This window comes from Crocodylus siamensis, chromosome 3 (genome assembly GCF_052110815.1).
Source record: "Crocodylus siamensis isolate JL-2025a chromosome 3, ASM5211081v1, whole genome shotgun sequence".
Classification (NCBI taxonomy): Eukaryota; Metazoa; Chordata; order Crocodylia; family Crocodylidae; genus Crocodylus; species Crocodylus siamensis.
Genome location: NC_143397.1, coordinates 197,491,355 through 197,505,060, shown reverse-complemented (window position 1 = coordinate 197,505,060; position 13,706 = coordinate 197,491,355).

Below are 13,706 nucleotides of genomic sequence, written 5' to 3'. Positions count from 1 at the left end.
ACCAATCTGCAAATCATGTAGAAAGGATTTGAATCTTGAATGGGAGGTGGCATGCTGAACTGGATTGTGAGGCATGGAAAAAGGTATGAAGACAGGAAATGAGCAGTACTGAAACGCACACAATGTTAGTTTCACAAATCAGACTTAATTAAGCAGTTAAAGTTGCTCAAGTGAATAACTAACAAAAACTCCTAAAACGTAAAGAAATTGGTGTCACTCCCCAAAATTTAGTCTGTCCTTTATAATTCTAGATCAGTGAATCTTAACCTGCTGTGAGATCCTTGTAAGGGTACCGCAGGGTATCTTGCAATAGTAGTACTGTGGGGTATGAAAACACCTAAACATGATTCACCAGATAAACCCAGCAGGTGTTCCCCATGCTGCTACTTTGCAGCCGGGTTTTGGGTTTTTTTTGGTTTTTCTTGGTTTTTCTTACTCCAGGAGATCTGCTGCTACTTGTTCCTGGGGGAACACATGTCCCACTCATGGGGTCATGCCCAGAGTATTCAAATAAGGATCCATAGAATCAAATTTATTCTCTCCTGTTGTGGTCTTTCTGAGTTTTTTGCAACAGAATTATTGTTCTATTAGTTTTCTGTAGAGGTGCACTGATGTATTGGTCCATATTGGATTGGTACCAATAAAAGGAAAATTTAAATTGTTGGCTTTTGGCTTTTTTGGCCGGTGTAGCTGATGTCAGCGATTAAACGCCATGTGCATGTGCACAGCTACAGCAGGCACATGGCCAGATTGCAGCTCAGCAGCTTGGAGAGCAGTGTCTGGCTGGTAAGTGTGAGGCGGGGAGGGTTTTTTTGGGGGGGCAGATTAAGGCCCGCACAGTGAGGGAGGGAGTGGGGCTGGGGCAGGGGTAGAGACAGGTGCTGCCCAGTTGGGGCAGGAAGGCACAAGATGGAGCTGTGGGCAGCTCATCCAGGGGCACAGCTCCCGGCTGCTGTGCGCACCCCCAGGGGAGGCAGGGAGTGCATATGCTGCCTGGATTTGTGCACAGTGCAGAGGCAGGCTGCTAGGAGGGGGTCTACAGGGAATTTTGCAGTGGCAATAGCCACCTTGTAGGGTGTGTGCAGCAGTAGGGAGCTGCTCCCCTTCTCCCCACCCCTTCCTACACCCTCTGCCTCCATCCCGCACCCTACCCCAGCTGGGCAGCCACTTGCCCTGCCCCAACCCCACTGCCTCCCTCATTGTGGGGGCCTTGATCTGCCCACTCCCACAGACTTACCAGCAGTGAGCTGCTTTCGAAGCTGCCGGACTGCATATCTGCTATTGGATCGATATGGCTGCTTAATATTCAGCCATTGGTATCATCCAAAAAATCTTTATCAGTGCACCTCTAGTTTTCTGCAGTAAAAAAACCCCCAAAGGTAAGTGCAGCCATTTTCAGAGGGGTGCCTTGAATCTGAAAAGGTTGAGAAACCACTGTTTTAGATGATGAACACACCAATACCCTTTCTAACACTCCAATCTTGTTAAGGGTGCTTCCGTTACATAGATGCAGTTATGATGGTACTACAGTGGTGCTCAGTCATTCAGCCCAGTGGGCTGGATGAGTGGTCTGGGGTCTGTCCCCAGACTGGATTCTTCAGGTATGGTCACTCCCCAGAGTGGTTCCAGGCTTGAATCAACCTGCGGGATCAGTCATTTGGTGTCAGGAAAGTGGTGGCAGCATTAATTGCTACAACTTTGGGAGCAATTAACGGCACCACTGCTCCCCACCATCAAATTTCCAGACCTGTAGGGAGCTCTATAGCCTGGAGGTTAAGTACCACTGTGCTAGTAGATGTTCTGCTCTAGCACAAAATGGGCCTAGTGCTATTTCCTGAAGCTCACTAAATTATGCTTATACCATCTATTGTGCTAGTGTACAGCACTGATATAAAGAGATTTGTAATTGAAATGTATTGACATTACATTTTCGTTAAGGCATAGAAGGCCTCAATTTTATTTGCATGACGTGAGTGTATAAAAAAAGTTCAGCATTAGCATTGTGGGCAATATATACAGCTCGAACTAAAGTGTTTACTGTACTTTGGGCTGTAAAAGAGAAATCTGGGGGTTAAGCACTGGAGGTGGCAAGGGGGGCAACACAAACACAGGCTCATGAGGCTGCTGATGCACCTTATTTTTGTAGTGCCATATAATTTGTATTACTACAAAAAAGATTGCTCTGGGGTGTGCACTGTCCCTGACTGGAGCATGACAAAGTTGTTACAAAGGTAAGCTTTCCAGTCAGGAGGTGATAGGGGGGCTGTTCTTTAGCTCCCCCTGCCCCAGGGGAGCCTGTCAATAAACCAGGAGGTTCACTGACAGGCCTGTCTGATCAGCAGGGATCCAGGTTTTGTGTTCACCATGAAAAAACATAGTCAAGCCCTGATTTTTCTCCTTTTAAAGGAGGAAAACTTGGGAAATGGTGGGTTTCCCCTTGCAGGCTGGCAGAGTTCCAGTCTGCAAGGGGCTGGGTGGTATGGGAGAAGAGCAGTCAGGCAGGGAGCGCCGTGTGCATGTACACTTGCACATGGCTACCAGGCAGCCTGGAGAGCAGCTCCCACAGGTAAGTCTGATGTGGGGGGGAGGGGAGGGGAATTGGGACCCCCATAGTGAGGGAGGGAGTTGGGCAGGGCTGGTGCTGGAGCTGGGGCTGCTGCCCAGCCAGGACGTGTGGGGTTTGGGGCTTGGAGTCATAATGCACAGCTGCAGGGCAGCTTGTCCAGGGGCAGCAGGGGAGCTGGATCCTCACTATTGTGACCCTGGAGGTTATGGGGGGCATGTGCCCCCCCACCAGATTTGTGTGCAGGGTGGAGGCAGGGGCAGGCTACCTGCTACAGGCTTGGGGCTCCCCACCCTACTGCCTCCCCCTGGGGCCTCCAGGGCCCAACAGGTCACAGAATCATAGAAGTAGGGTCAGAAGGGACCTTGTAGATCTTCAAGTCCAACCCCCTGCCCTGGGCAGGAGAAAAAACGGCTCAAATGACCCCAGCCAGGTAGATATCTAGCCTCCTCTTAAAGACCCCCAGAGTAGGAGCCAGCACCACTTCCCTTGGAGGCCACATCGGGAAGCTCGGTGCCATTTCCACAAGCCCTGCACCATGGTGAGGTGCCCCTTGCCCACCCAGCAGCAGTGAGGGTGGGGTGCAGAGTTGTGTCCCTTGCTGCTGCCATGATTAAATAAAATGAACGTGTGGCTGTTCATGTTGCGTCTTATGAACCTCACATATAAAGTATGACAAATGTAACATCAGCGAGAGCCCTGTTACCCAGCAGGTCATTTAGGAATATTGTGACTTGAAAATGGGCACTCTCTTACATTAACCAGAATTAAAACTATATCTATTAGCTTTATTTCAGCTTATTAGAAATGGTAGCAAGTTCAAAATTCAGTCTGCTAGTTCTCAGTTCTGTGACAAAATAGATCTCCTCAGTCCATAAGGTCTGTTTCATACCAGGACCTCTTGGTCACCCTCCCACTAATGGAGGTTTGTTTTCTTGTAGCATGTTTTCTAGTAATTTTGCTGTCTAATTTTAGATAATTAGTGATGGGGAGAGTCTTGGTTATTCTGTTGTCTTGTTCTCAGTCATTGGCAGCAAGCCTCTGGTGTGTATATATACTAATGCAGACCCTGTGGGAGAAAGTGATGCTATTTTTGCAGCGGTGGAACTTTCCCTTTCTTGAATCAGGTAGCATGTATTTGTTTGCTTGAATCATGACTGATGGTTTACTCTTGTGGGTGGGTGATGACTAAAGCTCTATTTCTAGTATAGACAAGACCTGGAGCCTTCTTTTTTTTTTAAATAAAAGTTCTTGGATCAGGATTGTGTGTGTGTGTGTGTGTGTGTATGTATATGTGTGTGTATATATATATATATATATATATATATATTCTTTCTGCTTTTTTTAGTCGAGCGAACAGCATAAATATCTCTTTGGGTGCTTATACATGAGCAGCAAGGATGCTCTGATGTGCTGTAATTACAGCATGTCAGAGCAGATGCAATTAATTGATTAATTAATTGAGTCTGCTGGAGCATGGTAATTACTGCACTCCAGCAGCCTCCAGTGTCTCATGTATCAGTGTTCCCGCTAGGGCGCTTTATCTAAGGCTTGTTGAATGAGCTTTAGATAAAGCACCCCCACCACCATTTTAAGTGCAGGGATGCTGATACATGACACGCTTCAGGTGCCTTAGTGGCTCTTAGAGCCACTTTAATTAAAGCACCCCCTCCCCCCAACTCCCATAGCACGTGTATAAATGCCCCTAGTAATCATGCTTACTGGCTATTTCTATAAAACAGTCAACAAGCACAATCATAAAGGCCCCCTCTACATACGCAGGTAAAAGTATGCTTGAATCTAATGCGTGGTCAAAAGAATCCTGCTTCCTGCCATGCCACGTCCATGGTAGGAGGTGCACTTGTGGGACTGCACATTAGATTCAAGTGTGTCTTATTCCTGGTTGTTATGGGGTGATGTCTCTCCCTGACTTGCTCAGCGACTCGTCTGCCATGCCTTTAATGGAGAAAATTTATAAATTAATCCCGAGTGAGTTACAAATCAGGTGGTCTCTATGTGCACTATTTTTTTTTATTGCTGTTTTGTTTATTAGCTTTTACCAGATTAGATAACGAATAACCAAAAAACAGAAGTAAGCGAAACAATCCCTGCCAATGGAAAAACCATCTGGGTTGGGGCTTGTCCTTCCTTTACAATTGCCTCTCTTTCCTCTTTCAGGTGGGTTGGGTCTCTTTCACCAGGCCATCTTCACCACAGCCAACCACCACAGTAAATCTAATTTCCGCTCTCACCTCCCGGTGCATTGGGGTTCCACTGTAATCAGTTCTACATTCAGCATGCTCTGAGGGTTCTCTCCCATCCTTCACCATCCTCTTGCCTCTCTCTCGGTGCCCTCCAGAGGCAACCTTCTCTTCTCGGCTGTCCGTTTTTATTGCCACTGTCCCCCACCTCTGCATTGTTATTCTTAACTCTATGCCAGTGTGAAATACTCACAGTTGGCTGTCCTTAACTGCTGTCCTTTCCCTTCCTTGAGCTTCTGCCCCCTCCTTTCCCCCCTCAGGCTGAGTCCCTTTCAAGTTTCTAAGTAACAGAGTTTACTGACACCTTGTTACACTGGTGTATAAGCCAATCTTGGCCTTCCTTTGTACTGACAAGAAGTAGACTCCCATGGCTAGGAGCCCCCTCTGCTGAGGGGGGGTTCCCAGCTGCAGGGGTCGCATGCAGCTAGGGCCAAGAGTCCTACAACTGACAGGGTTCTCAGCCGCAGCTGCACCTCATGTGGGGTCAGTTGCAGGGGTCCATTGGTCCCAGCTCTGCATGAGGCAAAGCTGGGGCTGAGAGCCCTGTTAGTTGCAGAGTCTCTTGATCTAGGCTGTGCATGAGACGCAGCCAGGACCAAGAGTCCTGTGTGGGCTGGGGGTTTCATGTTCCCCAAGCCTTGGAGCTCACAACAGCTGAGATCCCCAGGACTTGGTGGTTTCATACTGTGCATGGCACACCCCTGCAGCTGGGAGCTCTGTCAGCTGACAGGACTCCCAGCTCCAGGGGGGAGCTTTGCTGCATGTGCAAATTAAAACTTAATAGCAACCAACTATAAGGTTAGTAAATATTTTCAACGTCTAACTTTATACCTGATTAGAGCTTTTTATTTTGTGATAACTGCTTTGTACATGTAGCTGGTCTTAAGGTAGTTGCGCAATTAACCAGTTAATTATGCCATACCTGTAATGCATAGAGGGAGCCAAAGACATATCTAACATTCTAGTTTTGTTAATGTGAGGTACATAGACATGTACTAACTTTCTGACAGTTAAGTTGACTTAACTTTTTTAAGTCAACTTAACTGTCAGAGCATACACCAGGGGTAGGCAAAATGCGGCCCACCAGGCCAGTCTATCTGGCCCAGGGGGCCCTTAAAAAATTTAGAAAATTAATATTGATCTGCCCCTGGTTGTCTGTCATGTGGCCCTCGATGGCTTGTCAAAATTCAGTAAGTGGCCCTCTGCCTGAAATAATTGCTCGCCCCTGGCATGCACAAACATGTGGAGCAGAGTCAGCTTAAATGCAGTACAAGGTACTACCCCTCTTGAGTTGCATTAGTTAAGCTGACTTAGCTCACAAGATGGCTGCCACCATGTCAAGGAGTTATACATATGTATGCTCCTACATGACTTAAGTTGACTTAGTTAAATTGCCTTGGGTGCCTATACATATGCTCCAGGGTGGCAGGGGGACATTTTAGTTAGTGTTTCCTAAGAGCCGTTCTAATTAAAACCCGCAGCACCTCATGTATTCAGCATCTCTTGTTTCAAAATGGCCATAGAGTCACTTTAACTAAAGCTCATCAAATGAACTTTAGGTGAAGCACTTGCGCCATTTTGAAACTCGGGACACTGAATACATGAGACACGTTCTAATTAGAATGCCCCAGCAGACTTGATTAATCATGTTTGCTCCAATGCGTTCTAATCCAAAATGTGTCAGAGCACGTGTATAGTAACCCCTTAAATTGAATTAGTACATATGTATGCATACATGAACCTGCCTGCTATAGTCTAACCACATGTAGCCCTTATTTGGAAGAATTAGATTTTAAAGAATTGGGCAGTGTGAATAAAAATAAACTTAATCCATCACTGAATTTATCTAATCTTATGTTATTTCTGGGGTGGGCAATTATTTCAGCTGGAGGGCTGCTTAATCAGTTTGGTGAGCTGGCAAAGGCTGCATGGGTAGCCCCACCTCTTGACAGTTGCACAACCCCGTGGTCACCACATTGGGACCGGAAGTCTTGCCCCCTAACCCTTGACCTATGCAACCAGAAGTCCCTCCTCCTCCCGTCCCCCCCAAAATATGCTAGTATAACTCAACTGGATTTACACTGACTTAAAAATGGAGTAAATGCAGTAGTGAACTAAATCTAGTGTTTAATCAAAATGTACTGGTATATGTAAAGTGTGAATCTCAAGCTAGACAGTATCCTCCTCCACTTAATAACTCTCTAGGTCAGTGGGAAAATTGTTTGGCTTGTTCAATTTGATTTGATTTTTTTCAATTGGCGCAAAACAGTACATGTAGCTCTTGTTATCACTTCTGTCTTTGACCACAAAGATCCATGAATTTCTAGTAGGTGGTCTGTTTTACTTATAATCCAGAAAGTGGTGTTAAAGAACAAAATTGCACAGAATAACTCACAATACTAGTGTCCAACTAGGGCAGGAAGACCAATAAATTTATGGAAAAAATAGTGGTGCTAGAACTAATTTTTTCATCATTTTGATAACAAAAAATGGTTACACTCTAAGGATTCAGTGTTCTGATAGTAAGCAGAACCCCATCTCCTAATACAAACTGTCAATTATTTATGATAATCAAGTTGTTGTATGTATGATGCTCAAACAGAGTCCTTCCCAACACTAAAAAAAATGACCAGTAGCAGTTTAGCTGGCGGGCTGCACTGTCTTAATCCTGGTGTACTAGTTATCTTAGTAACTTGCCTCTCTCCCTAGAGCAGTGATGATGAGGGCTCTCACCTTCTGGCCCCACAGGCAAAGTGGCTTGTAGCCAGTCCACAGAGCACAGCCAGTGTGGGATCAGGATATAGGGTCAGTCTGTGGGTGTGACTTCATATGCCAGCCCAGCTGAGGAGTGACCCTTCATGTTAACATAATGCAGTGCATAGGGCTATGTCATCAGACCCATGGGGCTGGAAATCTGGTGGCAGGAGAGCAACAGCAGCATTAGTTGCTATGGCTTTTCCCCCATTGCCAAACTTCAAAACCTGTGGGAGTCCTGGAGGCTGGATGAGGCCCATGGGTTGAGCGCCACTGCCCTAGAGCACTAGTTTGGTATGTTGCCCAGTTGCATGGGGCTGGCAGGAAATAAATTCCCTGTAGCTTCTTCCAGTTGCTAATGTATCTGCACAGGTACGGTTGGACATTTTTTATCCTCTGTATACAACAGAATAATGTTTATTTCAATTACACTTTTACTGTCTGCCATCAATTCACTCATACATCTTCATTGCATTTATTGTAGACTGCAAAAAAGCTGTGATTTCTGCAGCCAGAGTGCCTGTTCCCTTTGTTAACATACCAGTTGCAAGAGGCTTCTGTTGACCCATGCTCTGTTTCCTACACTGCATTCCTTTCAATAGCTGTCTTCAAGGCGCAGTCTGCATTCAAATTTATTTCTAAAGACTTCTAGACCAAATATCAGATTCCTGGCTTCCTGAATATGCTATCCACATGTCCTCTCATTACAGAACAGTATCAGGCTTCCAGGAATAAGGTAGAAGTCTGTCTGCATGTTACAGATGATGGCCTGGTACTATGAAGTGTATTTGGTGTGTTTTAAGGGAAAGGATGGTCTTGTTATTAAGCATAGGATTAGGCATCACATCTAATTTATTAGTTGCCCTGCCTCATACTTTCTTTGTGACTTTGGACTTTTTTTACAGATACAAAAAGAGGTGGTACAGAAATGAAACACAGGGTGCACATAGGGTTCTTGTGAGTTTTCATGTGTTGATTTTTGTTGCATGCTATTAGGATGGTTTCATGCTTGAAGCATCCTTTCCTCCAGGTTAAGAATTGTGTATTCAGGGATTACTAAATGCTGTAATTGTAATTGTAGGGATTAGTGAAAACCTGTTAAGAAGAGAGAAATTGGCATGGTTTATAAAGGAAAAGAATTTGATCAAAATACAGTAATTTAAGATCACCTATAATATTAGCATCATTTAACTTGTATCAATTGGGTGGTGCTTACCCTTGATGGACCAGGTCCTTAACCTGTGTTTCATTTTAAAGTGCATAGGAAGTTTTTGCATGTAGGGAGTTGTAGGCAATATCAGTTATTCTACATATTTGTTATTATTTACTAAAGCATCTCGTTCATTGAAGTGGGGAATAGAAAAGGTTTGATTAAAAACCCTCTTGAGCTTGTTGAATTGGCTGAGTTTTGAGCATAACTTTTTGTGTATGTGTGTCTTTGGTCTTTGGGTTGAGTAGTGTTTTAGATTTATCTTTAAAGACACCCTGCATTAGAGCAGAGGATGAGTCCCACTTTCTGCTCTTTTGATGCCTGCAAACATTTATTTGTTTGCTGCAGTATGTTGTTGACCTAATGAGCAAGTTTTGTATATTCAGTTCATTATGTGCAGCAATGGCATAAGATGGGGTCACAAATGGGAGGATGTAGATGTTTCACACTGTAGCGCAGAGAGAATATCTGAGGCACACAAGCCAGAAGTGTGCTCCAAATGAGCTGGAATAGCTTTATAAATCAGCCCACTGCCATTTACAGCTGAATGGAATATTCTCTGTGACCATAAGGAAATGAGCAGATCAGCAGTGTCTGGTATACTAGAAGTAGGCCAGCGTGTGTGTCATCCTGTTTTGGCAAACGGCCAGGCTTTGTGTACTCCAGACACCAGATGGGAAGCAATTATGAATGTGACAAGCAGGTCATCTGGCAGACGCTCCATGGACCTGCTGCTGCATAATTTTTGGCGGGAAGCAGAAAGCTTCCTTTTTTGTGAAAAACAGCCAACCTCTCTCTTTCATAACACATTTTTAAGAGCTACTTCTTAGTTACAGGGCATGTAGTTTTTTGGTTAGGTCATGCTATATAGCACCCTTTCTAGGTCTGGCTTTTGCTTTAATCTACAGTAAACATCGATTAGAAATTGTGTTTAGCAAACATTGGCCTGTGGAGCAGGCAGGCACAAGCACTGCAGTAAGTTGGCAAACCAGCAATTTCTCTCCTTCCAACAGCAGAAAGGAAAAGCGCAGATATCCTCCTTTTAACAATGAGATCAACAGGGAAAGAAACTCAGCTTATCAACAGCTCTGTCACAGTAGAACCACCTGGGGGACAATCAGTGTGCATCTGGATTGCCTTCTTCATAGATTGGGGCCATGTTGGGCCTCTATACAGTTGTTCTTCGGCTATAGTCACCAGTCTGTAAAAGAAAAGCAATGTAGTAGGACATATCAGCTGGGCTGATTCCAGCTGAGTTCAATAGCAGAGTCCATCAAATAAACAAAAGTTGTTAATTGCATTGGACAAATTTGTAACATGTATTACATATTCTGTTGCATTCTTCTCTAGCTGACGAAACAAATGTGGATTGGGTTGTGTGAAGTCATTTTTCAAGACTACACTAATTTGGAAAACTCTCACAGCAAATGCAAGGTATTTGCACCCATCTGTTCTGGGGTGAGTTGAAGGTCCTTAACTACCTTCAGACATTTGAACTACCTCATTCCCCCTATATCAGGGGTTGGCAATGTTTTGAACAGAGCACCAAAAACACCCACAACTTAGATTTGTAAGTTGTTGACATGCCAGGGGTGGATGGCAGGGGAGCTGCAAGGGGCCCGATCCTTGTTGTGGCAGCGCAGCCCTAGCCCTCTCCCCAGTGCCTGTCCCAAGTCATGCAGGCATCCACTTCCAGCAACAAGCCAGGCCAGGGCTTCTCAGACCGTGATGCAGCTGCTTGCAGCCTCCTGGCTACCTGCCACAGCGGCCCTGGGAGGGCCCCTGCCACAGAACCTGGGTTGCTCACAGCAGGCGGCGGGGAGGCTGCAAGCAGCTGTACTGGCCTGGCTTGTTGCCAGTGGTGGGTGCATGGGCACCTTGAGGCAGACAGTGGGGAAGGGGCCCAGGCTACGCTGCTACAACAAAGATCAGGCCCCTCATGACTCTTCTGCCTTGTGCCCTGAGGCATGCATGCCAAGCAAAATGCCTTTTGCTTGCCACACTTTGGCACCTGCGCTGGGGGTTTCCTACCCCTGCTCTATATTACTTTGCTGTAGTGTGTGCGATTCCTAGGAGGACTCATTTTGGTTCCCTATTTGATTCTATCCAGGACATGTTTCTTCTGTACAGTACACAAGTCTTATGGCAGGATAGATAGGAAATGAAGTACTTCATGGAAATCTTGAGCTATACTATGCCTTGCTCAGGTGAGTTATAAACACACTGCAGTAGGACATGAGTTAGCAGGTAGTACCATTTCAGAAGAGTGTGCAGTGGGCAAGTTAGGTGATTTGTAATGTGGATGGGCAGTGGGTTTGAGTTAGATGAGCTAGGGCTTGGCACTATAACACCCATACTTACGGCAGTGAAGCTATAGCTGCACAGGCCTCAGCTATCCAGGCTCCGAGATAAGTCTATGACCTGCACTGTTGAAACTTCACTAGTACTTGTGGCCAAACTAGTTAGATTAAAGCTATACCACCCCGCCCCCCCACCTCCCGGTACAGGAAGACCTGCATCATTTCTATCTCGGTGGACTACAATGCACTTCCTTTGCAGTAGGTTGCCAAATTAAGGATAATCAGCTCAGCTGTTTGCTGCAGCTTTTACTTCAAAGGGCAGTGCTTCTCTGATTAGCTGGAGTTCATTATCCTGCTGGGCTGACTGGAGAAGCAGGACCCTTTTCTATGGCTTTTATTTTAGTTGGTTGGAGCACATCAGTCAATTTGCTGTGGCTATATACCCTGACACAAACCCTCATCTTTTTTGGGGACCTTAACTGTGTGAAGAATTTGGATTCTCCTGTGACTGCAGCTCATAGATACAGCTCTGCTGTATAGATATAACCACTGATTGGGAACCCCTTGCACCAATGATTGTCTAAAGTGACAATGTAAGTAGATCTGAATCTCGTTGGCAATTTGAGTATAGGGTTGTGGCTCAGGTCTTTATAGAGCATTTCAAATCCCCCAGAAAGTCAAGGGGGGGATGCTTAGACTCTTGGCTGGTTCCTTGGTGTTTTGTACTAGGTCAGTTTGTTTCAGGTTTGGATAAACTGTGAGGTGGGAGTTTAGTGCAGAAGGTATGGATATTGTCCAGCCCCACTTCTGAGAAGGATTTGGTTTATATTGGTTCTGCTGTTTCAACTAGAACAGTGGTTTTTCAACCTTTTTAATAAGTGTACCCCTTCTGTCTCAAAGACTCAGTTCATGTACCCTTTTACATCTCTTCTTGTTTTTAAGGTGGGGAGCAGATCAAGGCGCCGCAGTGAGGGAGGGAGAGGGGCAGGGGCAGGAACTGTTCAGCCATGGTGGGGCAGGATGTGGGACAGAGCCATGAGTGGATCATCTGGGGGATGCAGGGAGTGGGGGTGTGGCTTCTGCTGCTGTGTGCACTCCAGGAGGGCATGGGGGGTGTACCCCCAGATCCACATGCAGGGCAAGGGTGGGCTGCCACTGCAGGGGTGGGGCAAATTGTGGGGGAGGGAGTGGGGCTTGGGCAGGGGCTGCCCAGCTAGGGCTGGGTGCAGGACTGAGCTTCAGGGAGGTGGTGGGGAGGCGGAGTGACTCCTGCTGCTACGCAGACCCTGAGAGGGCATCAGGGGCCATGTGTCCCCAGATCTGTGCCAGGCTGTTCCCAGCAGGGGCTGGGCTATGCTCAGGGCAGGCAATGGTGGCGTTGGGAGGGGAGTTCGTGGGGGGCTATGGTGAATTTTGGGGTGGCTGCAGCCCCCCCCATAGCCCTGCTCCCATGGTGAGAGAGGGAGTGGGGCTAGGGCTGGAGCAAGGGCAGGCACTGCCCAGCCAGGGTGGGGCAGAGGATGGAACCACGAGTAGTTTGTTTGCAGGGGATGGGGTGGCTGCTCCTGCCGCTGCATGCACCCTGGGAGGGCATCAGGAGTAGTGGGGTGTCCCTGGCTCTGCACACAGGGTGCAGTGAGCTGTGGGCTGGGGCCGGGGCAGCGCTGGGCTGTTCCTGGCGGAGGTGTTGGGCTGGGCTTCTCTGGGGGCTGGGGAGGCTACGGCAAATTTTGGGGTGGCTGCAGCCCCTCCCATAGGCCCCTCCCAGCACCACTGCCACCCACCCCAAGTGCAGCCCGGTTCAGCCTCCACCAGACATAGCCCAGTGCAGCCCTGGCTCCAGCCTGCCTTCTCCGTGCATGTAGATCTGGGGGTATACACCCCCCATACTCTCCTGGGGTGTGTGGTGTGGCAGGAGCCGTCACCCCCCGCCCCATGAACACCATGTGCCCCCGGAGGCTGGGGGAGGCACAGTAAGCTCCCACAGGCAGTGGTGGCAGGAGCATGGCAGTGGTGAACTCCCATAGGTGGCCACGGTGTGGGAGGGGAGGTGTGATAAGCACTGGTCAGCAACCACCTGCAAACGTTGGCGGTGGCCAGCGGTGAGCATGAACTGCCTGCAGATGCCGCGGGCAGTGTTGGTGGCAAGGGGGAGGTGGTGAGCAGCAACTGCCCATAGCACCACCAGCAGCATCAGCAGCACTTTTTGCAGGGGGTTTGCTGCCAAGCTTAGGGGGTGCACGTGCACCTGCATGCACTCCCTATGAGTCGCCAATGCCCCACGCCCCCCAGACAATCTGCTCATGACTCTGTCCTGGGCTCTGCCCCGGCTGGGCAGCTACTACCCCAGCCCCAGCCCCACTCCCTCCCTCACCATGGGGGCCTATGGGGGTGGGGCTATAAGGGGGGCTGCAGCCATGCCAAAATTCACTGTAGCCCCTCCAACCTCCCCTCCAAGCGCTGCTGCCACCTGCCCCGAGCACAGCCAGGTCCAGCCCTCACCTGGAACAGCCCACGCACAGATCCAGGGGCACATGCTCCCTATGCCCTCCTGGGGTGAACATAGCAGTGGGAGCCACCCTCCAGCACCCCTCACAGCTCAGTCCTGCGCCCCGTCC